This window comes from Molossus molossus, unplaced genomic scaffold, assembly GCF_014108415.1.
Source record: "Molossus molossus isolate mMolMol1 unplaced genomic scaffold, mMolMol1.p scaffold_m16_p_19, whole genome shotgun sequence".
NCBI classification, from domain to species: Eukaryota; Metazoa; Chordata; class Mammalia; order Chiroptera; family Molossidae; genus Molossus; species Molossus molossus.
Window position 1 is genome coordinate 38026972 of NW_023425354.1, and position 20061 is coordinate 38047032.

General features: G+C 36.3%; 1 protein-coding gene across 5 annotated transcripts in view; it reads right to left on the reverse strand.

Annotated features, from left to right (window-relative positions):
* Positions 1-20061, reverse strand: part of NF1 (neurofibromin 1) — a 268601-nt gene that overhangs the window by 234804 nt on the left and 13736 nt on the right. For 2 of the 5 annotated variants that reach the window (XM_036268576.1, XM_036268577.1), the window contains exon 1: positions 5281-5342. The exons of the other annotated variants lie outside the window; for them this stretch is intronic. The gene's annotated coding sequence lies outside the window, so the exon portion shown is untranslated. Of the gene's footprint in view, positions 1-5280; positions 5343-20061 lie in introns of those variants that run through there. 5 annotated transcript variants of the gene reach the window in all.

A 20061-nucleotide genomic window follows, 5' to 3' on the forward strand; every position in this document is an offset into this window, starting at 1 on the left:
AACTCTACATATGTAGCAAAACTCATTCAAAAATAAAAAATAAAGACACTTTCAAAGAAAGGAACATAAGAACAATTACAATAGGACCTCATTAAAGGAAACTCTAAAGAATATGCTTCAAGCAGAAGAATAACGAACCCAGAAAGGAAGTCTGAGATTCAAAAAAGAAATTTTTTCAGTTGGACAAATAAAAGGAGCATAATAAAATGGCATAAGTGAATCCAAAATATAACAGTAATCACAATGATTATAATGGGCTAAACTCTTCACTTAGAAGAAAAAATTTCAGGCTGGTTACATATGTACCATCCATTAGAGAGACAGGCTAAAATAAGGACACAAAAAGATTGAGGGTCAAAAATGGGGAAAGATCTCTAATATGAAACAAAAGAAAAGTGGAATAAACTTAGGCAAAAAATAGTAGAAATAAAGAGGATCACTACATAATGACACAAGAATCAAATCACCTGGAAGATATCATTTTAAACCTCTATGTGCCCAATAAAACACACACACACACACACACACACACACACACACACACATATCCCAAAATTGACATCTATAAAGAAAGTGACAAATCTACCAATACAGTGAAAGATTTATTAGTATATATCTCTCTAGCACACACAAAAAAAGCCTATTGGAATTTAAAAGGGTTGACCTGCTTAAATAAACTTGATCAAAATAACAGTTGTGCCCTGGCCCGTGTACACAGTGGTTAGAGCACAAGCCCATGGATCAAAGGGTCACGGGTTCAATTCCTGATCAAGGGCACATACCTGGGTTGCAGGTTCAATCCCCAGCCCCGGTTGGGGCTCGTGCAGGAGGCAACCAATCAATGTGTCTCTCTCACATCAATGTCTGTCTGTCTGTCTGTCTGTCTCTCTCTCTCTCTTAGTTAATTCCCAATCCTTCACTTTCACTCTTTCTAAAATTCAATGGAAAAAAAATGTCCTTGGGTGAGGAGTTAAAAAAAAAAAAAATGACATTTGTAAAACTCATAGCCAAGAACTAGGGGTAACTACATAATATTTTTAAGAACATATGGAATCTTTATAAAAATGAGACTATATGTTTATGGTAATCAGACTCCAATATAGTCCCCAATAATCCCTGAATGTTATTATCCATGCTCTTATATAACTTCTCCCACCTTGGGTATCAGGGTGGTTCTACATGACCAATATAATATGGCAGAAGTGAAGGCATGTCACTTCTAAGGCTCATAAAAGACTGTAGCTCTGCTTCTTTCAGATCACTAATTCTGAGGGAATACCAGCTACCATGTCATGCCAGCCCTATGGAGAGGCCCATGTGGACAGGAACAGAGAGATCTTTTGCAAACAGCTAGCAAAGAACTGAGACCTCCTACTACCAGCTATGTAAATGATTAGCTCAGAAGTGAATCCTCAAGTCCCAATCAAGAACTTGACTGCAACTTCATGAAAGAATCTAAGCTAAAAATATCTAGCTAAGCTACTACTGGATTTCCAACACTCGGAAATTTTACGAGATAATGTTTGTTGTCCAAAACTACTACATTTGGGGAAATGTATTACATAGCAATAACTAACTAATACAATGCTCAAGCCAATAAAGCTAACTTCAAATGTGAAAGTACTAGTATCTTACAAACCATACTCACTATCCACAGTACAATTAAGACAGAAATTAATAACCAAAAGAAAAGGAGGAAAATTGAAAATCAAGAAACACTCTAGAAGAAAGAACAAGTCATAATGGTAAACAGAAACTATCTAGACTCAAAAAATAATGAAAAGCCAATTTGTGAGATACTACTAAAGCAGCACTTAATAAATTTATAGCTTGAAATACATTAAAAAAGAAACACTCAAAATCAATTAGCTTAAATCCAACTTCAAAAGTCAGAAAACCACCTCACAACCATTAGGATGGCTACCATATAAAACACACACACACACACACACACAAAATAAGTGTTGGCAAGGATGTAGAGAAACTGGAACTCTTGTGCACTATTCATGGTAATGCAAAATGGTGCAGCTGCTATGGAAAAGTCTGGTGGTTCCTCAAAAAATTAAAAATATAATTCTCATATGATCCAGCAATTCCAGTTATGGATATATACCCAAAAGAATTAAAAGAAGGGTCTCAAAGAGATATTTGCATACCTATGTTCATAGTAGCATTATTCTGAATAGCCAAAAGGTAGAAGCAACCCAAGTGTCTATTAAAACATGAATAGATAAAGAAAATGTGGTATATACATACAATGTAATATTCAGCCTTAAAAAAGAATGGGAGCCCTGGCCAGTTTGGCTCAGCGGTTGGAGCGTCAGCCTGCAGACTAGAGAGTCCTAGGTTCGGTTCCCGCTAGGGGCACATACCAAAAAAAAAAAAGAATGGGATTCTGACATGTCACAACATGGATGAACCTAGAAGGCATTATGCTAAGTGAAATAAGTCGGTCACAAAAGGACAAATACTGTATGATTCCATTTACATGAGGTACCTAGAGGAGTCAAATTCAAACACACAGAAAATAGAATGCTGTTTGCCAGGGATTGGGGGCGGGAGGAATGAGGAGTATGTAGTTGTTTCATGGTTACAGAGTTTCAGTTTTATAAAATGAAAAAGTTCCAGAGATTCGTTGCACAATAATGTGAATGTACTTATATACTGAACTACATACTTAAAAATTATTAAGATTGTAAAATTTATGTTATGTATATTTTACTACGATTAAAAATAAAATTTAAAAGTCAAGAAAAAAGATAACAGAATAAACCCTTAGGGGGTGGGGGCAAAACGAACAGAATAGAAAACAGATCAAATTAACAAAGGTAAAAACTGTGAGTTTGCAAATACAAATGAAATATGCATATTAAAAAAAATGAATAAAAAAATAAAAAAACAAGAAAACATTAGGAGTGAAAAACAGAATATAACTTCAGTTCCCAAAGATTAAACAAGTTATAAAAAAGAATCATGAATAACGAGTTGAAATAGACACTCTGAGAGAAATGCAATTTATCAAAACTAATTTAAGAAAAAAGAATGAAACTAGTTTCACAATACTTTAAGAAACATATTCAGCGGTTAAAATTTTCCCTCAAAGTACTGAACCCCAAAGATTTTATTGGAGAGTTCTGTCAAACTTTGAATCAACATATAATTCCAATACTATATAAACATGCAAAGAACATAAAAAGAACATAAACATGCTCCCTGATTAATTTTATACAGGTAGAATAACATTGATATGAAAACCAGACAAGGGTTATATAAGAAAAGAAAATTACAAATCAACTTTACTAAACATAGATGCAAACATCCTAAACAAAAGTGCCAGCAAATATAATCCAGCAATCAATTTTGACAACAGTATGGTCATTACCGGATGGAAAAGGGGGTGGAGGAAGTCAGGAGAGGGTAAAGGGGGGATAAATGGTGATGAAAAGAAACATGACTTAAGGTGGTGAACACATAATCCAATATACAGATGATGTATTATAGAATTGTACACCTTAAACCTATATAATTTTATTAATCAATGTAATCCCAATAAATTCAATTTAAATAAATAAATAATATATTTCTACCAAGAATAGCCCCATAGATGCAGGGTTAATTTAATTATAGAAATCAGAAAATAATGATAAACAGTATAAGCAGAGTAAAGAAAGAAAAATTATACAATCACCTCAAAGGAGGCTGAATAAGCATTTAATAATATTCAACATCCATTTAAAAACATTTCTAATTAGCAACCTAGAAGAAAGCTTCCTCAATTTAATAAGAATATTTTTAAAACTTATAAACACTATATTTAATAGTGAAATAATAAAATCTTTCCTTTTAGGATAAAAAACAAGACATAGATGACCAACACTATTACTCCTATTCAACGCTGAAACACCTCAGGGGATTCATAGAGAAAAAGAAAAGAGCTAAAGAGATTGAAAATTAAGGAATAAAACTGGAACTATTTACAGATGATAGAAGATTAATACAGAAAACTCAAAAGAATGTAGAGACAAGTCATAAAAGTGATGAGTTGCTGGATACAAAAACAAAATACAATAGTTACATTTCTATACAAAACAATCAGGAAATGCAATTTAAAAAAAAATACCAAGTACAAAGAGCAACAAAAAATTCTAGGAAAATTCTAACATTTATTGTACAAGTTATTTATATAATGAGAAAATTATAAAATAACAAATGAATTTTTAAAAAACAATATAGAAAGCTATAGTATATTCTTAAACAGGAAGCCTCAATATCAAAATGATGTCAATCAATTCCCCCCAATTTCATCCCAACTCAATGTAATACCATTCAAAATCTCACCACCATTCTACATGAAAATCAAAAGCTGATTCTAAAACCAAGATGAAAAAGCACTGCCATGACTCTTCCTGAAGAAAAAGGTTGGAGGATTTACCATACTTGATATTAAAACTTATTAAAAGCTATATTAATTAGGATAAATAATTCAGTGGGTTACTGGGACCAGGGCAGGTAGCAAAATATAAAGTTCAGAAACTAATCCCATGCATATATGGAAACTTAATTTTCAACTGAGCAAGCACTGCAGATCACAGGGAGAAGAATGGACTACTCAATAAACAGGCTGGAACAATCAGTTACTTGTTATCACATGGAAAAAATCAAAGTGGATCCTTACACACAAAAAAGTCCATGTGCATTAGAGACTTCAGTGAAAAAGTGAAAGCTTAAAAAAAAAAAACTTTTAGAAAATAATAGGGAAATATCTTAATGAGATCAAGGAAGTAAATGACACACACCAAAGATAAAAATAAAAAAATCACAAATCATAAAATTCTGAGAAATTCAGCAACATTACAATTAAGAACTTCAATCACTAAAGATATATGAGTCCAAAAACCCAATCCAAATTGGAAAGGATATTTGCAACACATGCAAATATCAACAATTAAACATAAACCATATAAACATTACTATGAGTCAACTAGGAAAAGTCAAACAGAAAAATGAGCAAATACATGCACTCACACAGATAGAGATACTTCACAGAATAAGAAACAAGCAGTTCATGAATATCTGAAAAGAAACTGAACCTCACTGGTAGCCAAGAAAATACAGATTACAATGATATACCATTTCTTACCCACCAGATAGCTAAAAATTATAAAGACAGATAATACCAAGCATTGGCAAGGACACAGAGCAACAGAAACACTTATACATTGCTGGTGGGAGTGCCAACTGGTATGACCACTTTAAAAAAACAAAACAATTTGGCATTACCTAATAAAGCTGAAAAAGCCCATATCCTTCTTCTTCTCCAGGATATATACTCTAAAGTCCTGCACATGCACAAGAGACACATATAAGAATGTTCATAAGCAGCATTGTTAGTAATAGCAAAAAACTAGAAACAGTCCAACTGTTCATCAACAGCATGTATAAATAAACTATGATATGTATATTCATATAATGAAATACTCGATGGCAGTAAAATTGAATAAACGACACACAACACTACAGATGACACTGGGGGTAAAATACAAAATAAATCAGAAGAATATTTACAGTATTATTCCATTATATAAAGATCAAAAACAGGCAAACAAAACAATACATTTTTAGGGAGAGATACTATAAAGAAAAGCAAGAGAAGCATTAATACAATTCAGGATAGTGATGGAGGAATAATAAGAAAAGGAATGTGATTTGGAGCATACAGGGCTTTCCAAGGAATTGCTAACATTTTACTTCTTAACTGAACTTGGATTGACGAGTGTTCAGAGTATTATTTTTAAACTATAAGCTATACAAACATGTTTTGCATATTTTTCTATGTTTCAGTTTTAAAATACATAGTAAGTCACAAATTAAAAACTACTAGAGCTTGGCCAGTGTGGCTCAGTGAATTGAGCATAGTCCCATGCACCAAGAAGTTGCTTGTTCGATTATAGGTTGGGGCACATGCCATATTGCAGACTCAATCCCCAGTAGGGGGCATGCAGGAGGCAGCTGATGGATGTTTCCTTCTCTTCAATGTTTTTATCTCTCTCCCTCTCCCTTCTCCGTCTCTAAAAAATCAGTAAAATCAGCCTGGCCAGTGTGGCTCAGTGGTTGAGCGTCGACCCATGCACCAAGAGGTCACCAGTTCGATTCCCGGTCAGGGCACATGCCCAGGTTATGGGTCAAATCCCCAGTGGGGTATGCAGGAGGTGGCCAGTCAATGTTCTCGCTCATGGATGTCCCTCTCTCTCTCTCCCTCCCTCTCTCTTCCTCCCTCTCTAAAAATCAATAAAGAAAAAAAAATTAAAATAAAAAAATTAGTAAAAACACATTTAAAGCCCTGGCCAGTTTGGCTCAGCGGTTAGAGCGTCAGCCTGCGGTCTGGAGAGACCCGGGTTCGGTTCCCGCTAGGGCACGTACTTGTACTTCAGTTGCAGTTTGTCCCCGGCCCTGGTTGGTCGTGCGGGTGGCAGCCACTCGATGTGTCCCTTCACGTCGATGTTTCTCTCTCCCTTCCTCTCTCTCCCTCCCACTCTATCTGTACAAAAAAATGGAAAAATATCCTCGGGTGAGGATAAAAAAATAAATAAATAAATAAATAAATAAAACAAACAAACAAAAAAAAACACATTTAAAAAAAAACTACTAGAGAATACATGCAAATACATGCTTTCTGAAGCACTGTAAAAAATAGGGGGAAAAATGAACTTGGAAACAAACTACGTGTTCCTCTATAGCAGAGAGAGATAAACTGACATTTATACAATGCAATATTATATGTGCAGTTAAACTGAATCAACTAAATATACATGTATAAACAGGGATCAAATTTAAAAATGTAATAGGTTTAAAAAGACAAGTGTAGAGAATAATTACAGTATACTTTTTATGTAAAAGGTTGAACTGTAATTACTTTATGAATACATACATACATAATAAAAGTATAAAACAGGGCAGAAAGAGTACAAATCAACTTCAGGATAGTAGTAAACACTAGAGAGGAGAGGATTGGATCAGGGAAGAGTACAAAGAGTTTCAACTGTAACTGCAATCTTTTGAAAATTAGAAGATTTATAATTAAAAAAAGAATTATCCTCTCCCAAAAGAAATATATGGAAGGAAATATTCTTCCTCCTTCTCTCCCTTACACACACACACACACACACACACACACACACAGAAACAAATTATGGAAGAGGAAAGAGAAACCTTGTCATTTGCTACATGCCACTATCTCTCAAGTTGATACATTCAATCTTCCATCTCTTGCTTTTAAAATGTACATCAATTTAGCATCTGACAATGCATTAAAAGTGGTTGTCAGTGAAAAATATCTCTATATTTCAGTTCACATTCAATACAATTATCAGCTATTAAACAGAGCCAAACACTTGCTGCTACTCCTGACAACCAATAATGACAAGTTATGATTTTCTAATTTAATAGAAATAAAAACCTAGCTATAGAAGTTGATCTATACTAAACTGAAGGTATCCATTACTGAGCTGGACAGAGGTACTTTGATGAATTATTGCATAGAGTATCATCTCTCTCACCAATATAAACATAATTACTATGCTTTATTTTTATTTTAAAATTGTGATATTTTCCTTAAAGCTGTTGATCCAAGAACTTCAAATATTAATTAAAAAAAAAACAAACCTAGGCTTCACCAGCCTAATCTGAGATACTTCTCCTACATTAAGAAAATTTGGCCTGATTCTTACTCTCAATTATTGGCAGATAAATGACTTCTTTGAAGTCTCATGTTTTATCTTAAAAAGAGATGCAAATTTTTCATTCTATTACATAATATAGTTATATTTGTCTAAATTTTAAAAAACCTTTTTCTAAAAAATTTTAAGTAAAATCATTCCAAAAAGACTGCCCAAAGTATGCTTAAGTGTTGGAGCCTAGCACACCAACTCAGACTTAAGTTACACATGCCTAAGCATGAGAAAAATGGTATGTCATTTATGTAGTTTGCAGTGTTGAATATTGATTAATCCCTACATATGAATCCCAAAGGAGAAAGAAGAAAAAAAACAACGGCACTTCAAAAATCACTATTGAAATAAAACACAGGAATTTGGTAAAAAAACAAAATAGATTTTTAAAGTATGTTAATTATTTGGGCAATGCTACTGATGAACTTTGAATATGAACCATGTATTAAAGAGAACAGTATTGTTATCAATATTAAATGTCCTGACATCAATATAGTACTGTAGTTAAGAGGGGTCCTTCCTTATTCTTAAGATACACTGATGTATTTAGGAGCAAAGGAACATCATGCCTACAACTTACAGTCAAAAACCTCCTCTATGTGCAAACACATCTTGGGGGGAAGGAGAGAGGGGAAAGAGGGAGGAAGGGAAGCAGATGGAGGGAGAGGGAGAGAGAAAACAAATAATAAAACATAAAACAAATGGAGTAAAATATAAATAACTAGTAAATCTGGATAAAGAATACAAGAGGCTGCCCTGGACTGGTAGCTCCATTGGTTGGAGCATCGTCCTGTACACCAAAAGGCTGCAGGTTCAATTCCCAGTCAGGACACATATCTAGATTGGGGCACATTCCCTAGGCAACTGACTGATGCTTCTCTCTCATGCTGATGTCTATGTCCCTGTCCCTCTCTGTCTCTTTCTCTCCTTCCTTCCCTTCCTCTCTCTGTAAAATCAATAAACATACCCTTGGGAGAAGATTTTTTAAAAAAAGAATAGCCCAGCCAGTGTGGCTCAATAGACTGAGCATCGTCCCACGGACTGAGAGGTCTTGGTTCGATTCACAGTCAGGGCACATGCCTAAGGTTGCAGGCTCGATCCCTAGTGGTGGTATGCAGGAGGCAGCCAATCAATGTTTCTGTCTCACATCAATGTTTCTCTCTCTCTCTCTCTCTCTTCTGCTCTCTCTAAAAACAATAAAAAACATACTTAAAAGAAAAAAAAACATAAAGGGCTTTCATACTATTGTTGCAACTTTTCTATAAGTTTTAAATTATTCAAAACTTTAAAAGTAAGTAAGTGACACTGGCAGCCCCAAAACTCCAAGGTAGTGTTTACCTACCAAAACAATTTGTACCCAGGTCATCATTTTAGCTAATATTTAAATTAAATTCAATTGTGAAAATTATTTTCCTTACATAATTCTTTAAGAAGCCATAAAATTTCTAAATCATCCTTTTCTAGTTATTGAAAAAAAAAATAAAGCAATTGATGCTATAAATGAAAATAGATATCCAAATGGTAGAGTCCAAATAGGCACATCTAAATGTCTGTGTTGTTTACCACTGGGATTCAAATTTTTAAGAGTATTTAGCAATTAAATATTCTAGCACAATTCACAAACTGTAAATTTTAACAAATTAAAAACTGCAGCCCTGGCCAGTTTGGCTCAGCGGTTAGAGCGTCGCACAGACCAAAGAGTCTCGGATTTGATTCCAGTTAAGGGCATGTACCTCAGTTGCTGTACGGTCCCCAGCCCTGATCAGGGTCCTTCAAGAGGCAACCAATCGATGTGCGTTGCTCACAAAGATGTTTCTCTCTCACCCTCCCACTCTATCTGAAGATAAATGGAAAAGTATCCTCAGGTGAGGATTAAAAAAAAAAAACAGAAAAAAAACAGAAAAACTGCAGAAGTCAGCACAGTCAGTGAAGATTCCAATCCAGGCTTTACCTTCTTCCTAAGGCTGAGAAAAGTTTCTGAATGGCAAAGATTCTATGTGCTAGTTGTAGCATGACATTTAAAACAATCCTAAACTCATCACAGAGAAGGAAGAGGCTTTCATATAATACAGTTCAAGCATCTGCCACTGTGCTTAGTTTGCAACTTAACTTAGTTCAAGTCATAAGCCCGAGCTATTTAGCCATGTACTAATGGCCATTTGTTACTATGAGGCTGAATGAAAGAATCTCATTCATTAAAAAGAAAGGTACAGATCAAACTAAACTTGGAATCATCATGAAGAGGACAAAGCCAACAGAAATTTAGTTTCCAGGCTTAACTCCTATAGACTTTATATTGAGATAACCCACTATAGTCTACTTTATTTTTTAAATATGTTTGTATTGATTTTTTAGAGACAGAGGAAGGGAGGGAGAGAGAGAGAAACATCGATGTGAGAGAGAAGCATGGATTGGTTGCTCTCTCTCCTGCATGACTGAGCCCACAACCCAGGTATGTGCCCTGACGGGGAATCAAACTGGGACCTCTCAGTCCATGGGACAACGCTCAATCCACTGAGCCACACCCACTGGGCTCTATAGGCTAGTTTTAACCATTTCCTCCCTATACCAAAATTATTTCATTATAATTAATCAGAAAAAAAATCAGTTGATACTATAAAATATATACTTTATATATTAATCTTCAATGTATCTGAAAACTAATATGCAAATGAAACTGAAGAAGTAGAAATGCTCTTCAGTCCATAAGTACACAACAATATAAGAACGTAAGGATGATAAAATTAGACATTTAAGCCAATAGTCTCCTTCAAGCAAAAACAAAAACCAAACAAACAAAAACTACATTTCACAGTAAAATAAGTGCAGGAATTGGCCCTATCACCCGGAAGGAAGCAGCTGGTCTAATAGCAGAATTGAATGGCCCGCTGAAAACTCAGTTACAGTGCTAGTGGAGACCAAATCCTCAAGTATATTCTTTGAATCAATAATCAATATGCATTACTGTTTTTTCTGTAGCCAGAATACATATGTCTGAGAATCAAGTAGTATGTATAGAAGTGGTTTCTCTCATTATCCCTAAATATTCCATTAGCATCATTTTTGCTTCCAGTACCTACAGCTTTGATATCTGCTGGTTTTGAGGTCTTGATTCCCAAGGAAAGAATGATTTCACCACAATCCACTGAATTGGAGGCTGAAACTATTTCATGATCACATGGGCTCTGTGCCATTAAATCAAGATTTTCAACCTCATCACTTATGACATTTTAGACTGGATAACTCTTTGCTGTTGGGGGCTGTTCTGTGCATTGCAGGATGCTACCCTTTACCTGAAGTCATGTGAATTAAAAATATCTCTGGAAATTGCCATGTCCCGGGAGGCAAAACTACCCTCAGTTGAAAACTACTACACGTTTCTCTCTCTCCCATTTTTTTCGTGTGGGAGGCAACCAAAAATTTTTGGTGGCCTTGAAAAAAAAAGAAAACTACCACACCAAATTGACAGGCAAAGAAAGGGGTCATTCAACTAACTAGCTGATGTAATTCATATGGGTCACTTGGAGATACTGTACTATTGCTACATAAGGAGGACAGGGAGGACTCTGTTTGGAACCCTGAGGAATCTCTGAAATATCTCTTATACATGTGTAATAGTAAAAGTTAATGGAAAAAATACACAAAGCAAAACCACTGAGGATGCATATTCTTCACTAATGAAGGTTTGGCTTATCCCACTAGTTGAGGTCCTGAATGAGGGTAAAGGGAACATTGAATAGGCAGAAGAATGCAGTTATAAAGATGAAGTTCAATCTCTCAACCAGGTAACGGAAGCAAGGTCTACAGCAGTTATACATATTTTCTTTTTTGTTTACTATAGAAGATTTTATGTGAGTGTACAAACTAATTTCTTCTCTCTTGTCAATATGTTACACAAATTTTATTAGTAAAAAATAACTTTACAACTAAGTCTTTAGGTAGCAAGGTATTCAGATGGGACTATGAATTTGAGACATAATTAACGTAGCCTAGAAATGGATGGTATGAATGTCACCCAGAGATGGATACAATGAATGATGGACCGTGGCTCCTCATTAAGGGAAGAGACTAAGGGCATGTTCATTTTTACAAAGACAACTTCCATTTTCTTAAGCAAAAGCAGAGCGAGTTTGCCTTCTGTACACAAGATCAAATATCTGTATACAGACATGCATGGCTGCTGAGCAGCCAAAGGGGTGGACTGTGCCAATTGCTAAGATGCTGTCTCATCTCCACATCTATCCTTCTGTACTTTGTTTTCTGGTGGTGGGGCTACTGTGCAAACTACACTTCTCCTTTGCCAGCTGGCTCCTTGTTAAGGCTCTGCTGAGGGTACACCAAGGTACTGTAAGACTAGAGAAGGAACAAAAAATTTGATTATTGTTTACTTTTTGTTCCTATCAACATCACCTCAGTGGAATTTTTATATACAATCTTTTTTTTTTCATCCTCACCCAAGGACATTTTTCCATTTTTTGTTCAGATAGAGTGTGTGAGAGAGAGAGAGAAACATCGACATCGAGTGGCTGCCACCCACACAACCCAACCAGGGCCGGGGACAAACTGCAACCGAGGTACGTGCCCTTAGTGGGAACCGAACCTGGGTCTCTCTGGACCGCAGGCCGATGCTCTAACCACTGAGCAACCGACCATGGCTTTATATACAATCTAATAACAGAAAGACTCCTTACATGGATTCTAGTTTCTGGAAGTCAAGCAAAGGTTTAGCTAACTTCTGTGAGATACAATCAAAATTGTCCTTAAAAACAAACAATAAAAACACTTATGGCCTCACTAAAAACAAACAAGATTGATAAACAAAAATCAATGTATTTCTATATATTACAAATAATATATAGAAACTGAAACTTAAAAATAGTATCTGTTAAAGTGGTAGTCCTCCCAAAACTAATCTATAGTTTAACATAATCCCTCTCAAAATAGGCTTTTTTCTAGAAACTGACAAACTGATTCTAAAATATACATAGATACGTAAAGGATCTACACTAGAGTTAAGACAACCTTAAGAAAGAATAAAGTTGGAAAATTTATAATACCTGATTTCAGATTTTACATACTAATCAAGACTGTGTGAACTGGCAAAAACAATACACATATAGAATCTCACTGACTACAAAATTTAACTAAAAATGAGACACAGATCTGTGTTGTAAAACCTAAAATAAAATTTCTAGAAGAAAACATGAGAAAAATCTTTGTGAATCTGTGTCAAAAGTTTCTTAGATATATTATCAATAACATTATCCTTTTTAAAAGAAAAATTGATAAAATGGGCTTCAGAAAAATTAAGAACTTCTGCTTTCAAAATACTTCGAGAAGAAAAAAACAAAATATTTGCAAATCATATCTCATAAAGGACTGATATTCAGCATATATTATAAATTCTCAAAACTTAACAGTGAAAAGACCCCACAATTTTCAAAACACGAACAAAAGATTTGAATATATACTTGACCAAAGAAAATATTCAAATGGTAGATAAACACATGGAAAGACACTCAATAGTATTACTCATTAGAAAAATGCAAATCAAAACCATAATGATATACCACTTCACACCCATTAAGATGGCTATTATTAACATTTTTAAAAAGAAAAATAAGTGTTGGCAAAGACGTGGAGCAACTAGAACTCTCCTATACAACTGTAAAAAGGTATACCACTTGGAAAGCAATGGTTGGCAGCTTCTTAAAAAGTTAAACAGGGTGCTCTGCAGGGACTTGGGAGGCCTAAGGAGCACAGACATAGGTTCTTGGCTCCTCTGAGGAAATGAGGACTTCATTCAGATCCCCAAATCACTCCCTAGTGAATGGGACAATGGGGTCCTGTACTCAGGAACGGAGAACTTTGTGTTGCTCCTTCAGTTCCCAAATCCAGAAAGAGAGATTATATTGGACAGGCCATTTGTGGGGTTGGGGGAGAGAGGTGTCCCAGAGGTGGGAGGCCAGAATCTGGCTCTTAGCTCTGCCCTGAGTAGCCTTGGACGAAGCCCTTGTCCCCTCCCTGGGCATCCTCTGCCTATGTCCCATTCTAATGTGGAGTCTGAGACCTTCTTCCACTCCCTTAACTGACTGCCCTTGGTCTATCCTCCCCAAGACTGGACCTATCCAGCCACCACCCCTTCACTGGGGGGACTTAGCTCCCTGGGGGTCTAGTGCTCACTTTCCCATTCTCTCCTGGAAACTTGAAGGTTACATTTGCACAAACTCCAGAGGAATTTGGGGAACTCTGATAGCAACAGGACACATGTTTAACTGTGTTCTTAGCCAATCCAGCCAGCTGCCATTAGCCATCCAGCAGTGAGGCTTTCCAACTGTTGGAGGAGCCTTTGGGGCTTAGAAAGAGAGATCCCACCCAAACTGGGATTCATACATCCCCTGTGTCTGCATCTGCTGGAATCATCCAAGGATTTACCTCCAGCTGGGCCTGAGAAAGCTTTAGGGGGCTAAGAGCTGTGTCACTTGGGTTCTGTCCGCTCACTCTACATCAGGCACTTTATTGTTGGGTTTTAGTGAACTGGGTGGACCCCCTGCTCTTCCAAAGCCTGTCAGGGAAGATTAAAGGACTTCCTGGAAAGGGCTGTAGTGAGAGGTTCAGGTAGAGGAGGAGGAGGCCAGCAACAAGCCATTGTACACTGGGGTAGGGGGTGGGGCCAACGACTACCCTAGACTTCGTTTTATAAGGATTTGTTCGGAACAAATGCACCTAAGCTCCAATAAAATAAAATAAAAAGTAAAACATACACCCACATATGACCCAGCCATTCCACTCCTTCCTATTTACTCCAGAGACAGTATATGTCCACAAAGTCATGTACATGAATCTTCACGGCAGCTTTGTTTATAATAGCTAAAAACTTGGAGCAACCCAAATATCTATCAACAGATGAATGAAAAAACAAATTGTGATATATGGTTTGAGCAAAACTGCTCCGAGGGATGGGGTGATGGTAGGAATGGATTATGGGGCTAGAGTAAACTTTTTTGGATGGTATTATGTTCATTATCTTAATTTTGGTGATGTTATCACAGGCTTATATCAGAACTCATCCAATTTTACATTTTAAATGAGTGCAGTTTACTTACTGTATCACAGGTTTACCTTTATAAAGCTGTAGAAATTCTACTAGTCTAGAATAAAAAATAAAGTTCCTAAGAGCAAAGGGTGTGGGGGACAATGTTTTTCTATAATTATTTATATTGGGTGAATATTTATTCATACCCAATTGGGTGCTCTTCATTTTTGCCTTTAGTTTTACCCTTTCACTTCAGACATTTTCCTTCTGTCTAAAGAACTTCTTTTGGTAATTCTTATACAGCAGGCCTGCTGGTAATTAAGTCTCTCAGCTTTTGTCTAAAAATGTCTTTATTCATATGAAGAAATGCTCAACATCACTAATCATCAGAGAGATGCAAATTAAAACAACAATGAGGTATCACCTCACACCTGTCAGAATGGTCGCCATCAACAAATCATCAAACAAGTGTTGGCGAGGGTGTGGAGAAAAGGGGACTCTAGTGCACTACTGGTGGGAATGCAGACTGGTGCAGCCACTATGGAAAACAATATGGTGTTACCTCAAAAAATTAAAAATTGCACTTCCATTTGACCCAGTGATCCCACTTCTAGGAATATACCCTAAGAAGCCTGAAACACCAATCAGAAAGAATTGATGTACCCCCATGTTTGTAGCAGCACTATTTACAACAGCTAAGGTCTGGAAACAGCCCAAATGTCCATCAGTAGACGAATGGATAAAAAAGCAGTGGTACATATACACAATGGAGTACTATGCAGCTGTAAGAAAGAAAGATCTCTTATCCTTTGAGACGACATGGAGGGACCTAGAAAGTGGCATCCTAAGCGAAACAAGCCAAACAGAGGAAGACAAGTATCATATGATCTTACTTATTTGTGGAATATAATGAACATAACAGTCTGAGGAATGGGGTAGTCCCAGAGACATGGAAGTGGGGTACAGACTGACAATCTCCAGAAGAGGGGGTGGGGGGGAGAGGTAAACCACAGAACTTATATGCATGTGTGCATGAACAATGGACATGGACAAGAAAGCTGGGGACAGGGCGGGGAGGGAGGGGGAAAAGGAGAAACATCTGTAACAAAAATAAATTGATTAAATAAAAAATAAAATAAATAAATAAAAATGTCTTTATTTTTGAAGGCTATTTCTGCTGGGAATAGAATTTTAACTTGGTCGTTCTTTCAATACTTTAAAAATGTCTTTCCATTATATCCCAGTTTTCACAATGTTTTCAAAAGTCAGTCATCAGTTATATTGTTACTTTGAAAGTAATACATCTTTTACTCCCCTTCTGGTTGCTTTTAAGAGTTTCTCTTTGTCTCTAGTTTCAACAGTTCAATTAACATGTGTGTAAGTGCACTTTTCTTTGTATTTATTCTGCTTGAGCTTTGCTAAATTAGTTGAATCTGTGGGTTTATGGCTTTCATCCATTTTGAAAAACGTCTTAATACTATTAGTTCAAATATTTGCTTCCCACTAATCTCTCATCTCTACTTCTGAGTCTCCAATTATACATTATTTGACTTTTTAGTGTTCTACATATCTCTTAGGTTCTGCTGCACATTTTCCATTCTTTTTTCTTCCTGTGCTGCAAATTGGATATTTTCTATTGACTGTCTACAAATTCTTTAATCTTGACTTCCATTGTGTATAATCTACTATTAAATCTATCCAATGAATAATTAATTTCAGTCCTGGCTAGTCTGGCTCAGCAGTGTCAGCCCATGGACCAAAGAGTCTCAGGTTCGATTCTGGTCAAGGGCATGTACCTCAGTTGTGGTTCAGTCCCCGGCCCTGGTTAGAGTCATGCAGGAGGCAACCAATTGATGTGTCTCTCTCACATGGATGTTTCTGTTTCTCTCTCTCTCTTTTCTCTCTCTCTCCCCCACCCGACTCCTCCTCCCCTCCCTTCCTCCCTCCCTCCCACTCTATCTGAAGATAGGTGAGAAAATATCCTCGGTGAGGATTTTGTTTTAAATTAATTTCAGATATTGTGGGGTTTTTTGTTTTTTAATACAGGTACTATACTGAGATCTGGAAGTAAAGCCGTGAACAAAACAGACATAATCCCTGCTCTCATGGAATTTAAATACTAGTACATAGTCAATTGACCTGTATTCCCTTTTTCTTTTAGAACAATGAAGAATAGTGCAAGAGGTGGAATGAGGTCCTTGAGTCCTACACCAAATTTTTCTAATTAACATATAAATGAAAGATCTTAAGCAATCAAGGGTGTGTTTTTTATTCCTTTCTATGGATTCCAATTCTGTATGGTAATTCTCTAATCTTTCATCCATTTTGTCCCTCATTTCCTTTAGCATATTAAAGTCCTTATCTGCTAATTTCAATGGCCTGTGGGTCTACTTCTATAGTTTATATCTCTTCTTGATTGTGGGTCATAGTTTTCTACTTTTTCAAATTTTTAGAAATTATCTATTGTATGCTGGAATATTATACATGAAAGAACCTCAGAAACTCCAGAATATGTCCTCCCAGTGAGAGTTCTCCATTAACTCTATTAGGCAAAGGGGATGAGAGAAGCTGATCACTTCAATTCATTCACAAATTGAACTGTATGAGAGCTATATTGAAGTTTCAGTAAGACTCAGTTCACCTCTGGTTCATCCTTTTTCTATAATCTGTGTCTGGAATCAACAAATGTCAGCAATCTGCTTCTCACCTAACAAAGGGCTCTTCTACCTCTGGAGTTTTACTTCATCTAATTAATCCTCATTATTTCTACAGCCCTCCAATATTTTTTAAAATATGGTTTTAAAAGTTCATCCAGTTTTTTCCTACTTGTCACAGTAATATAGATGACTGTGCTATGACCTACTAAACACTACTCAGAAACTAAAGTCTCCCTGCATGTCATACAGCAATGATTCACAAACTAGCTTTGTATCAAAATGACCTGGGGAGATTTTTTTAAACTACAACCCACTGTCCATACCTCTAGAATGCACAGATGTTCAGGGAGGCCAGGAAATCTGTAGTTCTAACAAAAGTCTTAAGTGATCTAGTAAAGCTAGAATATCTAAAGAAACTAATGTACCTGTACCAGTTGTTCAGTGTTTATAAGGACATTGAAGAAAGAACATATGCTATATGCAATGGAAAAATTGATAGAAGAGTATAAAAATTGTTAAAAATTCAGAATAACTAAAAACTTTAAAGATAATATGTTAAAATAAATATATAAAGGATTTTAAAGTTATATTAAGACCCAGAAGAGGAAGAAGGGTATGAACCACTAGTAAGAGTATAAGGGACAATACCAACAGATTAAGAGCAGAACTACTCGATTCACTTTTACTTCTAATTGTTCTAGCAGAAAACAAAATAATCTTCAAATTTGAAAAAGAACACTGCTGAAAGCCATCAAACTCTTAAAGCTTAAAGCCTCCACCTGCTTTATTTAAATTCAAGTCTACATGAACTAATCCAATACAGATGAAAGTTTAGACATGTGATACAAGAAATGCTGTTGGTGAACTCTGAGAAGTCATGAAAAATAAAAAGGTGCCACACTGGGAATAATACAATGTCTCCCCAATTGTCAAAACACAGGGGTGAGTAAAGGGGAAAGGTGATTTCAGGACTATAGACTTAATTTAATATCAACATCCAGATAATTTATAAGACTGATTATTATGCAGATGACTTTTTAAGCACTTATAGAAGAAGTATCTACTAACAATGATGAAATCTTCACCTGTGTAAAACACTTTCACTTTAAGTTTAGAGTTTATAAAATACTTTCGCATGTTACCTCAGATCTTTGATTCATGAAGGGCCCTGTGAAAAAGAGCAGGTAGCATTATGTCCCCTCCCAATCCACACACACACACACACACTCTTCAAAGTATTAGGAATCTAGGACTCAGATAGCTTGACTTGCCCAAGTTAACACATTCTTCTTTTTCTTTCAGAAAATTAGGACTCAAACTCAAGTCTTCTGATTCCTCACTCAGTACTGTTTTCATATTACACAGCTCTTAAAGTCAGCATGAGTTAAGAATAAGTCATGCAGCCCTGGCTGGTTTTGCTCAGCAGTTAGAGCATTGGCCCGCGGACCAGAGAGTCCCGGGTTCGGTTTCCCCTAAGGGCACGTACCTCAGTTGCAGTTTGTCCCCGGCCCCATGGGGTCATGTGGGTGGCAACCAGTCAATGTGTCTCTCTCACATTGATGTTTCTCTCTTTCTCTTTCTCCCTGTCTCCCTCCCCCGCTCTATCTGAAGATAAATGCAAAAGTGTCCTCACGTGAGGATAAAAGAGAAAAAAGTAGTCATGCCATGGATGGACCTAGAGGGTATTATGCTAAGTGAAATAAGGCAGACAGAGAAAGACAAATGCCATATAATTTCACTTATATATGGAATGTAATGAACAAACAGAAACAGACTCATAAGTACAGAGACTAGACTGACAGCTGTCAAAGGGGAGGAAGTTCAGGGGGCTGGGTGAAAAAGGTGAAGGGATTATGTAGTACAAATTGGTAGTTACAGAATAGTCAGAGATGTAGATTACAGCATAGGGCATATAGTCAATAATATCGTGATAACTATGTGTGGGGCCAGGTGGGTACCTGAAGCACCACTCTGTAAAGTACATGATGTCTAACCACTTTGCTGTACATCTGAAACTAATACAGAATAATATTGAATGTAAACTGTAATTGAAAAATCAGACGAAAAAGAAAATGAGCAGGAAAAAAAGAAGTAGTAGTCATGCTGAAATGAAATGATAACTGGGACTGCTTCACAATAATGGAGAGTTGCTGGGCAGAAAATGAGTAGGAATAGGGTGAAATAAAAATTGAGTAGTAATCAGGCATTGCATACATGAGGATTCATTTACAATCATCTCTCTATTTCTGTATATGTTTGAATATTTTGATAAATAAAAATTTAAAAAATGAACATGTACACATATGCCAATTAACATTCTTTGATAGGTTTACTGTACTGATAATCAGATGAACACCAAAAATATAGGGCACCCGAAGCTTAGCATTTTAAAGCCATTTTTTCAAGGCTCACATAACACCCTCACATACAGAAATATTGAGAGAATCAAAAAGGGTACACCTGAGTATTGACCACCACTGCACTAAGAGGCAAATAACCAGAATAGTGAGATGTCTTGAAATTATGTCCTATAAATGGCTCACCCTGGCCGGTTTTGCTCAGCGGTTGAAGCGTCAGCCCACAGACCAGAGAGGCCTGGGTTCGGTTCCCACTAAGGGCACGTACTTCGGTTGCAGTTTGT